This window comes from Magnolia sinica, chromosome 5, assembly GCF_029962835.1.
Source record: "Magnolia sinica isolate HGM2019 chromosome 5, MsV1, whole genome shotgun sequence".
In the NCBI taxonomy this organism is placed as follows: domain Eukaryota; kingdom Viridiplantae; phylum Streptophyta; class Magnoliopsida; order Magnoliales; family Magnoliaceae; genus Magnolia; species Magnolia sinica.
Genome location: NC_080577.1, coordinates 41,341,631 through 41,355,780, shown reverse-complemented (window position 1 = coordinate 41,355,780; position 14,150 = coordinate 41,341,631).

Below are 14,150 nucleotides of genomic sequence, written 5' to 3'. Positions count from 1 at the left end.
CATGATGACCCCACACACAAACGGATGGTTCGCATCCGCTTTGTTATTGGGTGTGGCCCACCAGAGCTGTGGATGTGGCTGATACTTTGCAGTGAGAATACAACCTGATGGATAGAGTGGATGTTTACATTGGTGGTCCCCGTAGGTGTTCTAAGTAGGTGGTATTGTAAGAAATAATTAAGATGGAGGTGCACAGCACATGAGGATGCCAGCTCGAAAATGAGAAATTTACGACTGTACGACCCATTTATGGCCCATTTACGAGACGAAGCCCACCTCATTTTCCCTTGCAAGAGTAAGCCCCAGCTGTACAGACGACTTGCCAAAGGTCGAAAATGCCCCTTGCTTTTACCTTCAAGCGGATCGGCTGGTGCTCGAAGACGAGCGCTGACGCTCCTCGAACTCCGAGTTGTACGAACGGTTCACAGAGATCAACGTTACGTGGGCCCCACAGTTAGGTATTTATTATATCCACAACGTTCATCCATATTTCGAGATCATTTCGGAGTATTATCCAAAAAAAAAAAATCATATCCAAAGATCAACTGGACCACACCACAAAGAGCAGCGGGAAAATTGATTTTCACAGTTAAAAATTTTGTAGGGCCCACCATAACATTTATTTTCCATCCAATCTATTCATAAGGTCACAAAGACCTGGATGAAGAGGAAAAACAAATTTCATAATGATCCAAAACTTCTGTGACCCCTAAAAGGGTTTCAATGGTAGACGTTCAATCCTCCACAGCCATTTACAGTGTGGTCGACTTGATAGCTAGATCTGTCTTATTTTTCGTCTCAAGCCTTAATACGAGTTCACCAAATAGTTGGACGGTTTGGATATAACACATACCTCATGATAGGACCCACAAAAAGCAGTCGGGATTACAACAGCAAAAAATAAATAATAATAATAATAATAATATAAAAAAAAGAAAACCAGGAATTTATGGCTAGGGGTATTCTATAGCTACGGATTAACCGTAGCCCTGCCATTTCAATATGTCCTTTTATATGCATTGAAGGTCTTTTGATATGTCTTTCGATATGTATCGAAGGTCTTTCAATTAATCGAAAAAGGTCCAGAACTGTCCAGCAAGTTTTCCTCAAAAATTCTACAATTTTCGATACATATCGAAGAGTATTCGATATATCGAAGGTGATTTGACCAGTAGCTACGGATTATAACCGTAACGAAAACTGTAGTCTATGCCAATCTATGAAATTTTTATTCATTTATTTATTTTTTTACATGAAGAACTTTATTCTACCTACAATTTTCTCTAATGCATCTTTATATAAATATGTATATATAAGAATATATATATATATATATATATATATATATATATATATATATATATATAATTCTCTCTTTTTTATATTTCTTTCTTTATTCATTTAACAAGAATATCTTCTAAACCAAAATTAGTTACTTGACATACCCTACATGATTTTGGGGTAGGAGAAGCTACTTTAGCCAACCAACTTGGTTATTTTTCAAGATTCCATCAGGTCTATGGTTGAAAATCCATTTCATTCAGTTCGCGGTCAATTTCATTCATTTCATTTACTTCGCGGTCATTTTGACTCACTTCACGGTCAATTCACTTTACTTCACGGCCATTTCCAAGAATTTCACGGTCAATTCTCTTCACTTCACAGCCATTTCCATGCATTTCACGGTCATATCAGGCAATTCCGTTTACATTCACAGTCATTTCGATGCACTTCACGGTCAATTCACTTCACTTCACGGCCATTTCCAAGGATTTCACGGTTAATTCTCTTCACTTCACGGCCATTTCCATGCATTTCATGGTCATATCCGGCAATTCTGTTTACGGTCACGATCATTTCGACGCACTTCACGGTCAATTCACTTCACTTCATGTCCATTTCCATACATTTCACGGTCATATCCGACAATTCCGTTTACATTCACAGTCTTTTTGACGCACTTCACAGTCAATTCAATTCACTTCACTTCACGGCCATTTCCAAGGACTTCACGATCAATTCTCTTCACTTCACGGCCATTTCCATGCATTTCATGGTCATATCCGGCAATTCCGTTTACATTCACGATCATTTCGACGCACTTCATGGCCATTTCCAAGTATTTCACGATCAATTCTCTTCACTTCACGGCCATTTCCATGCATTTCACAGTCATACCGACAATTCCATTTACATTCATGGTCATTTCGACGCACTTCACGGTCAATTCACTTCACTTCACAGCCATTTCCAAGCATTTCACGATCAATTCTCTTCACTTGACGGCCATTTCCATGCATTTCATGGTCATATTCGGCAATTCTGTTTACATTCACGGTCATTTCGACGCACTTCACGATCAATTCACTTCACTTCACGGCCATTTCCAAGCATTTCACGATCAATTCTCTTCACTTCACGGCCATTTCCATGCATTTCACGGTCATATCCGGCAATTTCATTTACATTCACAGTCATTTCGACGCACTTCACAATCAATTCACTTCACTTCACGGCCATTTCGAAGGACTTCACAGTCAATTCTCTTTACTTCACGGCCATTTCCATGCATTTCACGGTCATATCCGGCAATTCCGTTTACATTCACAGTCATTTCGACGCACTTCACGGTCAATTCACTTCACTTCACAGCCATTTCCAAGCATTTCACGATCAATTCTCTTCACTTCACAGCCATTTCCATGCATTTCACGGTCATATCCAGCAATTCCATTTACGTTCACGGTCATTTCGACGCACTTCACGATCAATTCACTTCACTTCACGGCCATTTCCAAGCATTTCACGATCAATTCTCTTCACTTCACGGCCATTTCCATGCATTTCACGGTCATATCCGACAATTTCGTTTACATTTACGGTCATTTGGATGCATTTCACAGTCAATTCACTTCACTTCACGCCATTTCCAAGGACTTCAAGGTCAATTCTCTTCACTTCACAGCCATTTCCATGCATTTCACGATCATATTTGGACATTCTGTTTAGATTCACAGTCATTTCGACGCACTTCACGGTCAATTCACTTCACTTCACGGCCATTTCCAAGCATTTCATGATCAATTCTCTTCACTTCACGGCCATTTCCATGCATTTCACGGTCATTTCTGCCAATTCTGTGTTGATTCATGATCATTTCCACGCACTTCATGGTCAATTCCCTTCACTTCAGGGTCATTTCCACGCATTTCACGGTCGATTCGCTTCACTTCAGGGTCATTTCCACGCATTTCACAGCCATTCTCGCCAATTCCGTGTTGATTCACGGTCATTTCCATGCACTTCACGGTCAATTCCCTTCACTTCAGGGTCATTTCCACGCATTTCACGGTCAATTCACTTCACTTCAGGGTCATTTCCGCGCATTTCACGGTCATTCCCGCTGATTCCATGTTGATTCACGGTCATTTCCAAGCACTTCACGATCAATTCCCTTCACTTCATGATCATTTCCGCGCATTCACGGTCGATTCGCTTCACTTCAAGGTCATTTCTGCGCATTTCACGGTCATTCCCACCGATTCCATGTTGATTCACAGTCATTTCCATGCACTTCACGGTCAATTCCCTTCACTTCCCGGTCATTTCCACGCACTTCACGGTCGATTCGCTTCACTTCGGGTCATTTCTGCGCATTTTACGGTCATTCCCGCCGATTCCGTGTTGATTCACAGTCATTTCCACATACTTCACGGTCAATTCCACGCACTTCACCGTGAAATACATGGAAATGACCATGAAGTGAAGGGAATTGACTGTGAAATAAATGGAAATGACCGTGAATCAAAACGGATTCACCGGGATTGACTGTGAAATGCATGAAAATAACTGTGAAGTGAAGCGAATTGACCGTGAAATGCATGGAAATGACTGTGAAGTGAAGAGAATTGACCGTGAAGTGCATGCAAATGACTGTGAACCAAAACGGAATAGCCGGGATTGACCGTAAAGTGCATGCAAATGACCGTGAAGTGAAGCGAATTAACCGTGAAATGCATGGAAATGACCGTGAAGTGAAGAGAATTAACCGTGAAATGCATGCAAATGACCGTGAATCAAAACGGAATCGCCGAGATTGACCGTGAAATGCATGAAAATGACTGTGAAGTGAAGTGAATTGACCGTGAAATGCATGGAAATGACCGTGAAGTGAAGGGAATTGACCGTGAACTCATGCAATTGATCGTGAATCAAAACGAAATCACCAGGATTGACCGTGAAATGCATGGAAATGACCGTGAAGTGTATGGAAATGACCATGAAATGCATGGAATGACCATGAAGTGAAGGGGCATGACCGTGAAATACGGCGAAATGACCGTGAATCAACACGGAACGGGCGGGAATGACCGTGATATGCATGGAAATGACCATAAAGTGAGGCGATTGGATCGTGAAATGCACGGAAATGACCGTGAAGTGAAGGGGCATGACCGTGAAATGCGCCGAAATGACCGTGAATCAACACAGAACAGGCAGGAATGACCGTGATATGCATGGAAATGACCGTGAAGTGAGGCGATTGGACCGTGAAATGCACGGAAATGACCGTGAAGTGAAGGGTCATGACCGTGAAATGTGCTGAAATGACCATGAATCAATACGGAATAGGCGGGAATGACCGTGGTATGGATGAAAATGACCATGAAGTGAGGTGATTGGACCATGAAATGCGCGAAAATGACTGTGAAGTGAAGGGGCATGACCGTGAAATGTGTCCAAATGACCGTGAATCAACACAGAATTGGCGGGAATGACCGTGATATGTAAGGAAATGAGCGTGAGTGCAGCGATTGGACCTTGAAATGCACAGAAATGACCGTGAAGTGAAGGGGCATGACCGTGAAATGCGTCGAAATGACCGTGAATCAACACGGAATAGGCGGGAATGACCGTGATATGCATGGAAATGACCGTGAAGTGAGGCGATTGGACTGTGAAATGCGCGGAAATGACCGTAAAGTGAAGGGGCATGACCGTGAAATGCGCCGAAATGACCGTGAATCAACACGGAATAGGCGGGAATGACCGTGATTTCCATGCATATCACGGTCATTCCCGCCTATTCCGTGTTGATTCACGGTCATTTCGACGCATTTCACGGTCATGCCCCTTCACTTCACGGTCATTTTCGTGCATTTCACGGTCATGTCACTTCACTTCACGATCATTTCCATGCATTTCACGGTCATTCCCGCCTATTCTGTGTTGATTCATAGTCATTTTGATGCATTTCACAGTAAAGTGTAGCGATTGAACTGTGAAATGCACGAAGATGACCGTGAAGTGAAGGGGCATGACCGTGAAATGCGCCGAAATGACCGTGAATCAACACGGAATAGGCAGGAATGACCGTGATATGCATGGAAATGACAATGAAGTGAGGCGATTGGACCGTGAAATGCGCGGAAATGACCGTGAAGTGAATGGGCATGATTGTGAAATGCGTCGAAATGACCATGAATCAACACAGAATAGGTGGGAATGACCATGATTTGCATGGAAATCATGGTCATTCCCACCTATTTCGTGTTGATTCACGGTCATGCCCCTTCACTTCACGGTCATTTTCGCGCATTTCACTGTCCAATCGCCTCACTTCACGGTCATTTCCATTGATATCATGGTCATTCTCGCCTATTCCGTGTTGATTCACAGTCATTTCGACGCATTTCACGGTCATGCCCCTTCACTTCACGGTCATTTCTGTGCATTTCACGGTCTAATCGCTACACTTCACGCTCATTTCCATGCATATCATGGTCATTCCCGCCGATTCTGTATTGATTCACAGTCATTTCAACGCATTTCACGGTCATGCCCCTTCACTTCACAGTTATTTCTGCGCATTTCACGGTCTAATCACCTCACTTCACGGTCATTTTCATGCATATTACGGTCATTCTCGCCTATTTCATGTTAATTCACGGTCATTTCGGCGCATTTGACGGTCATGCCCCTTCACTTCATGGTCATTTCCATGCATTTCACGGTCCAATCGCTACACTTCACCATGAAATGCGTCGAAATGACCGTGAATCAACACGGAATAGGCGGGAATGACCGTGAAATGCATGGAAATGACCGTGAAGTGAAGCGAATTGACCGTGAAATGCGCAGAAATGACCGTGAAGTGAAGGGGCATGACCATGAAATGCATCGAAATGACTGTGAATCAACACAGAATAGGCGGGAATGACCGTGATATGCATGGAAATCACAGTCATTCCCGCCTATTCCGTGTTGATTCACCATCATTTCGGCGCATTTCATGGTCATGCCCCTTTACTTCACGGTCATTTCTGTGCATTTCACGGTCCAATCGCCTCACTTCACGGTCATTTCCATGCATATAACGATCATTCCCGCCTATTCCATGTTGATTCACGGTCATTTCGGCGCATTTCACGGTCATTTCCGCGCATTTCACGGTCCAATCATTACACTTCACCGTGAAATGTGTCGAAATGACCGTGAATCAATACGGAATAGGCGGGAATGACCGTGAAATACATGGAAATGACCATGAAGTAAAGCGAATTGACTGTGAAATGCATGGAAACGACCGTGAAGTGAAGGGAATTGGCGGTGAAATGCAGAGAAATGACCATGAATTAAAACGAAATCGCCAGGATTGACCGTGAAATGCATGGAAATGACCGTGAAGTGAAGGGAATTGATCGTGAAATGCATGGAAATGACTGTGAATCAAAACGGAATCACCGGTATTGACCGTGAAATGCATGAAAATGACCATGAAGTGAAACAAATTGCCGTGAAATGCATGGAAATGACCGTGAATCGAAACGGAATCGCCGGGATTGACCGTGAAATGCATGAAAATGACCGTGAAGTAAATGAAATGAATGAAATTGACTGCGAACTGATTGAAATTGACCGCAAAGTGAATGAAATGGATTTTCGACCATTGACCTAATGGAATCTTGGAAAATAACTTGGTTAGTTGGCTAAAGTAGCTTCTCCTACCCTAAAATCATATAGGGTACATCAAGTAACTAATTTTGGTTTAGAAGATATTCTTGTTAAATGAATAAATAAAGAAATGAAAAAAAGAGAGAAATTTTTTTTATATGCTTATATATACATATTTATATAAATATGTATTAGAGAAAATTGTAGGTAGAATAAAGTTCTCCATGTGAAAAATAAATAAATAAATAAATAAAAATAAAATTGCATAGACTTTTACGGACTGCAGTTATGGGTACGGTTATAATCCGTAGCTATATCTTCGATACATTTGAATACACTTTGATTACTCGAAAATTGCAGGATTTTTTATGCAAAGTCGCTGGACAGTTCTGGACCTTTTTCGATTAATCGAAAGACCTTCGATACATGGCAAAGGACATATTGAAAAAGCATGGGCTGCGGCTATGGCTACGGTTATAATCCGTAGCTATAGTTTCGAGGCTTTTTTTCCCCATGTAATCCCCATTGCCTTTGTGAGTCCTTTTATGAGGTATGTGTTATATCCAAACCGTTCATCTATTTGGAAAACTCGTACTAACTCTTGAGAAGAAAAATAAGACAGATTTAGCTATCAGGTGGACCACACTGTAAAAGGCAGTGGAGGATTGAACGTCTACCATTGAAACCCTTTTAGGGGTTGCAGAAGTTTTGGATCATTACGAAATTTGTTTTTCCTTTTCATCCAGGTCTTTGTGACCTTATGAATAGATTGGATGGAAAATAAATGTTATGGTGGGCCATACAAAAGTTTCAACGGTGAAAATCAATTTTCTGCTGCTCTTTGTGGTGTGGTCCAGTTGCTCTTTGGATATGATTTTTCTTTTTTCTGGATAATGCTCCGAAATGATCTCGAAATATGGATGAACGTTGTGGATATAATAAATACATAACTGTGGGGCCCATGTAACGTTGATCTCTTTTGAACCGTTTGTACAACTCGGAGTTCGAGGAGCGTCAGCGCTCGTCTTCGAGCACCAGCCGATCCGCTTGAAGGAAATAGCAGTGGCTTTTTCGACCTCTGGGAAGGCGTCCGTACAGCTGGGGTTTATTCTTGCAAGGTAAAATGAGGTGGGTTTGGTCTCGTAAATGGGCCATAAATGGGTCGTACAGTCGTAAATTTCTCCTCGAAAATTAGGACGATTGAAAACTCAAGTGGACCACGTAATAAGAAACAGATGGGATGGAGGTGCACACCATATGAGGACGGGAGTTGTGGAAGTGGATTGCCTGTGACCCGGGACACACAGATATTCCGTGCCCGGGACTGTGTGAGGCCCACAGAAATGTCCTTGACAAATTCACTCCGTTCATCTGTTCTGAAAGATCAAAATAGAACAGGATTCTAAAAATCAAAGCAGAACCCAAGCTCATATGGGCTATACCAAACGTAACAGCGGGGATTGAACGCTCTAGGTGACAGAAGTTTTGGTTCTGCTCCTTCCGAATCCAATCAAAACATGGCTCAGCCACCATATATACATCTCCTGCAGCGAAACACACTTCTCGTTGCGATCTAGGATGGACGGAATGCTCCGTAGTACGCTGAGTTTAGGCAATCAAAGTGAGAGGTCAAGAATTTTATCCATGAAGCTCAAAATCAAGATATACGAGGAGGACAACCTTTCCAACATTTGTCTAAAAATGCATTGTTCCATGAGAGGCAGAACCGGATATGTCATGATCCACCGCTAATGGTTGAACCTCAAAGTGTGGATCGTAACTAGATCATGCAAATGGTCTAAGAGGTAGCAGGCCAGTTCTTGGCCGCAATACTATCCTGGTTTACCATATGCCATATCTCAAATGGATTGACTGACAACACCTATTGTCAAGGAATTATCAACCGAATTTTACACTATTCACAGGTGATCTTGGTCAATCGATCATCAAACATGTATGTTGATTTACTGTGTAGTGTAGTGAAGTGGCTAACAGTGACTATCAAAAGTTGTAACTATTCGGTCATTCATTGAATGCAATGACCTTCACGTGGTATACCAATTTACTACCAAATTCAATCCACACATGGCAGGAGATTGAGGAAAAATTATATGTTCAGTTCTTTTTTAAGGACAAGGAGATGATCATGGCCGATCTCACATGCTTCCGACAGTTACGAGGAGAATCATGTGAGAGTTATATTACTCGGTTTAAGAGAGAAAAAAGTCGGTGTAAGGTCATCATGACCAAGACCGAATTTGTGCAACTTGCGCAAGATGGCATGGAATACAAACTCCGAAAGAAATTCATCGAAACTGAGTTTGTAGATTTGTACGATCTGACCAGGAAAGTTTCCACATATGAAGAGCTTTAGGAAGGAGCCATGCAAAAACAACTTGACAATCAGGATGTATTATCATGACTTTAACTATGAGGTCACGATTATCGAGGTAGTGGCAAAAAAGCCATTCATATACTCAGTGTTGGTCAAAGCAGAAACAATTGCACCACTATGCAAAAGGCTCAGAAGATATACACTTTCGATATCACCCGGGCTGATGAAATATTCGAAATACTATTGGCCCGGAAGTTTATTAAAGTTCCCAGTAATTAGAAAATACCAATGGCCGATGAATTGAAAAAGATTGAATACTACAAATGGCATTTGATGCATTTTCATTCAACTAATAAGTGTGTTGTGTTCACGAACATCGTTTAGGATAACATCGATTAGGGATTCTTAAAATTTCCTGAGAAGGGCGAAGAAGCAATGTTGATTGATACTGATCCATTCCCGCGTAATCTGGATGTCAACATGGCTGCAGTAAATCTACGGACATTGGATCGACCACGGCAAAGGGTTGATCTCTGTCTTAGTAGTTCCCATGGCATGTCGTGATGACCAAGGTCAAGACGATATCAGTTCTATGCAGCGACCTTAGATTTCACAGAGTGATCAAGAGCAATACATCATGATGGTCAAGACTGGCAACCATGCGGCCGATGTGCCAAAGTGGTCCAGGACTCGGGAACTCTACCTCGGCCAATGAGACAAGTCGGATATGCAACCCTAAGAGGGGCCGAGAGGAGTGATCCCCATCGATCACGGAAAGAGTTTTCGTCTCATGACCAGCAGCCTCAACAAAGAACTCTGAGGCAAAGAATGGTTAAGACTCACTAACTCAGGAGGTAGTCTAGGGAAGGGTCAGGCATTCCAAATTCCCTATCGTCCTTGAAGAGATGACTCGAACCCAAAAACGTTGTTGGCAACAACGTAAAGCAACTAGAAGAAGAGAATTGGCAAAAACTGAGAATGCATCTCAATCGAATGCCATGCAACTACGAACATACTGGAGAATTCTCCAACCAGAGGAACAGTTAACTGTAAACACAGTCGAAGCGATGTTGAAACCCGTCGTGCACAATTAGGTTATGGAAGAGGTTGCGTAGCCACATAGGACATCAGAACTAGGAAACATTGACAATCACATCGATTTGTCTGATTATCTCAGCGATGAGTGGTTCTCAGACGATGATTTACTGATTGGAGAACTAATGGCAATGGTTGAAGCGTTGGAAGTGTCTTCACCCTCTTCCAAGAAGATAGGGGTGACTTCGACGGCCGATAAGAATGTGTAATGTTTCATTGTAAGCTTTGATGAGCAACACGACTCGGGAACACTTAGGGGGCAATGTTCACGTTTAAATATTATTTTTGGATTATTGTCACCTATGGTGTTTGATTGCAACATGGTATTCACCCTCCCATCCAGTTTTCGAGCCAAGCCATCTTAACCTAGTAAGATGGTTGGTGATGTGGAGGAGCTCGACCCTCTTATGGTGATACAACACACTTCATTTCCCCCAGAAGATGTAATTGAAGGAGCATTGAGAACGAGTGAAACACCATAGGTAAACACTCTCATCATAGAGTAAGGGGCATCGTTTGAAAGAGTGATTATAGAAAGGCCGACTCATGTCATGACACAACACCTTAAACCATTGTACATATTTGCCCATCTTGAGGGCTACCTAGTCACCAGAATCTTGGTCGACAATGGGGTTGCCATTAATCTTTTCCTAATGAGAATGGTTCCAAAAGTGGGAAAGACCCAGCTGATTTGATTCTATCTAAAGTTAAGGTATTGGCTCATTTCTTTGTGGTCAACACTTCGTCCAATTATAACACTTTACTCGGGAGAGATTGGATTCACCTTGTTTGTATATTCCATCATCCTTGTATCAATTTATAATATTTTAGAATCAGGATAAAATCAAGTTGATATTAGTCAATAACAAGCCATTCTTGGCTACATTAAATGCAAATAAGGCCTACTATTATAGGGATGAAGTAGGGCCAATTTGATTTACCAGAAGGAACAAGTACAAACGTCCAACTGGAATATCTGTTAAGAAGAATCCAAAGAGTATTGTGCGAGATATTACTATTGTAATTTGCCCAGTTAATAACTTGCCAAGGGATATTGTACCTGCTCAGTCGATCCCATGTTGTACCATCGAAGAAATCTCATGACTAGTACACCAATAGACGAGGAACGCATGGTCGACTTCACGACTAGAGCCTAAAAGATGTTGACAATGGTTGCTTTATAAATTTGGCCGATACGGTTATTCTGGATGATGAGGTAGATGGAGACGAAATAGACGTGGACTTGAAAAAAAAAACCCCTGATAAGCTGGAAGATTCACAGGCTCAGGTTTAAGATCCATTGATCGAGGTGAACCTAGGAATCGAGTAGGACCTTAGCAAAACTTTATTAGTAGATTGTTGAAACCATAAAATAAAGCTAAACTCATTAGTTTGCTTAGAGAGTTTATCGATTCCTTTACATGGGACTATCATGAGATACCGGGACTATATCAAAGCCTAGTTAAGCACAGGTTACTAATAAGGGAGAGATATTGACTATATAAGCAACTGCCCAAGCAAATGACATTAAAGGTCATCCAGAAAATAAAGGAAGAGATCAAACAATTACTAAAGGCCAATTTCATTAGACCTATTAAGTATGTCGAATGGATCTCGAATGTAGTCCCAGTAATAAAAAAGAATGATAAGTTGTGGTTATGCATCGATCTTAGGAATTTAAAATTGATCACACCTAAGGATGAATACCTGATGTCCATGTCCGACTAGTTGCTTAACCGAGCAGCTGGACACCAGATGGTTTCCTTCATAGATGGTCATTCTGGATATAACCAGATATACATTGCGCTCGATGATGTGCCAAAAATAGCATTTAGGTTCCCTGGGCCTTTGGGGACTTATTGATGGGTGGTTATGCCTTTTAGGCTCAAGAATGAAGAGGCTACATACCAAAGCGCAACAAATGCTATATTCCATGATATAATCGGTCAATTTATGGAAGTTTACATTAATAACGTGGTAGTTAAGTTGCCTGATATGGGAGACCATCTCGCTCATTTACGTAAGTCGTTTGAGTGAATGAGGCTCTACAAGTTGAAAATGAACCTCATTAAATGTGCCTTTGGGGTGTCAGCTAGTAATTTTCTGTGATTTCTTGTGCATCAACGAGGGATCGAGGTGGACCAGAATAAGGATCTAACAATCATAAATGCTCACCCACCAAGCAACAAATCAAAAATGTAATGTTTTCTCATCCAAGTTAATTTTTTGCGAAAGTTTATCTCTAATTATGTAGGAAAAACTAATGTATTTTCACCATTGATAAAACTGAGGTAGGGAGTGGAGTTCGAGTGGGAGATAAAACATCAACTAGCTTTCGATAAGATTAAAGTGTATTTGATGAAGTTGTCAATGTTAATGCCACCAGTCAAAAGTCGACCACTCAAGTTGTATGTCATGACATCGGTGGAGTCAGTTGGAGCATTATCATCCCAAGATGACGACAATAAGAAAGAGCGTACAGTCTACTATCTCAGTTAGACGCTCCTCAGTACCGAGAGATGATATTATATGATTAAAAAAATTATGTTTATCTTTGTACTTTATGGCCACAAAACTATGGCATTTTGTAACACCTGGCCTAATCGGAACGGTGTCCTGAGGCATCACGTGTGAATTGATGCAGGACCATACGATTCGATCATACGTGTAGATTTATTATCGATAAATTAATCTGGATTAAGCCACTAACGCGATTGAATCCAATTATGTTTGGGCCGAACACGGGCCGTAGAGCCGGTCAGCCCAATTGTACTTGGCGACTGTCTGTACAAGCCGTGCATCGCCCAAGGTAGGATAGAAAATTTCAAAACTTTGGAAGGCCATGGGCCTCACTGGGCTTGTGGTCCATCGCGGACGACTAACTCGGACGACGCCTAAAAAAATGAATCACGCGGTCCAGTCGGCACTTGTAAAGTGCAAGTGGCCCTAGCTTTGAAAATAAAATTTGAATTTTAAAACAAATGACCCCGCTACTTGGTCGGGGTGTCACGCCCCAAACTCAGAAATCGGGCTCACAAAATTCTCGATCGCCGAATCCTGTGCTGACAGCTTCCATAGTACCCCATTCTCAGCTCCTAGCGCGCATGCGCCGGATTCCGATCCTGGGATCCTACAGAAGGATTTTCCAACGTGCATTTATCCCATAAGAAGCATAACCACAAGTATACCCAAATCACAAAAACAACATCATCATCACATATCCACTAATATAAATATTTGAATACAATGCTGAAAGGGAAATACATATGTCAAAAATCAAAGCTGTAGAAGTCCACTGCACGCTCCAAGCTCAACGCTGCGGAAACCTAACGCCACCTGCACCCATCTATCGTGCATAAGCTTATAGAAAGCTTAGTGGGTGGTGAAAGTGTGCGCACAAGGCAAGTGCCCAGTAACCAATATCAGAGTAATCAGAGTAAGCAAAAATACTAACAAGCCCATAAATCATACAATATCCGAAATACTAGCAAGTTCATAAATCATGAACTATCAAAGTAATGCGAAGACATGCTAATAGGCCCATAAATACCATCAGCCTTATCCAGGCTATGTGATGCAAAAATATAATAAACTAATATCATATATTGATGAAGGAATGTAGATCAGCTATGCAATGCGGAGGCAGTAAGCTAAATACTATGTGTTGAGGATGCAATGCAATATGCGATGCGAATGAAATGACCAAGCTGAACTGTGAAGTCAGGACGGTAGTACATAGTATCGCAAGCTACGGGGTCTATCATAA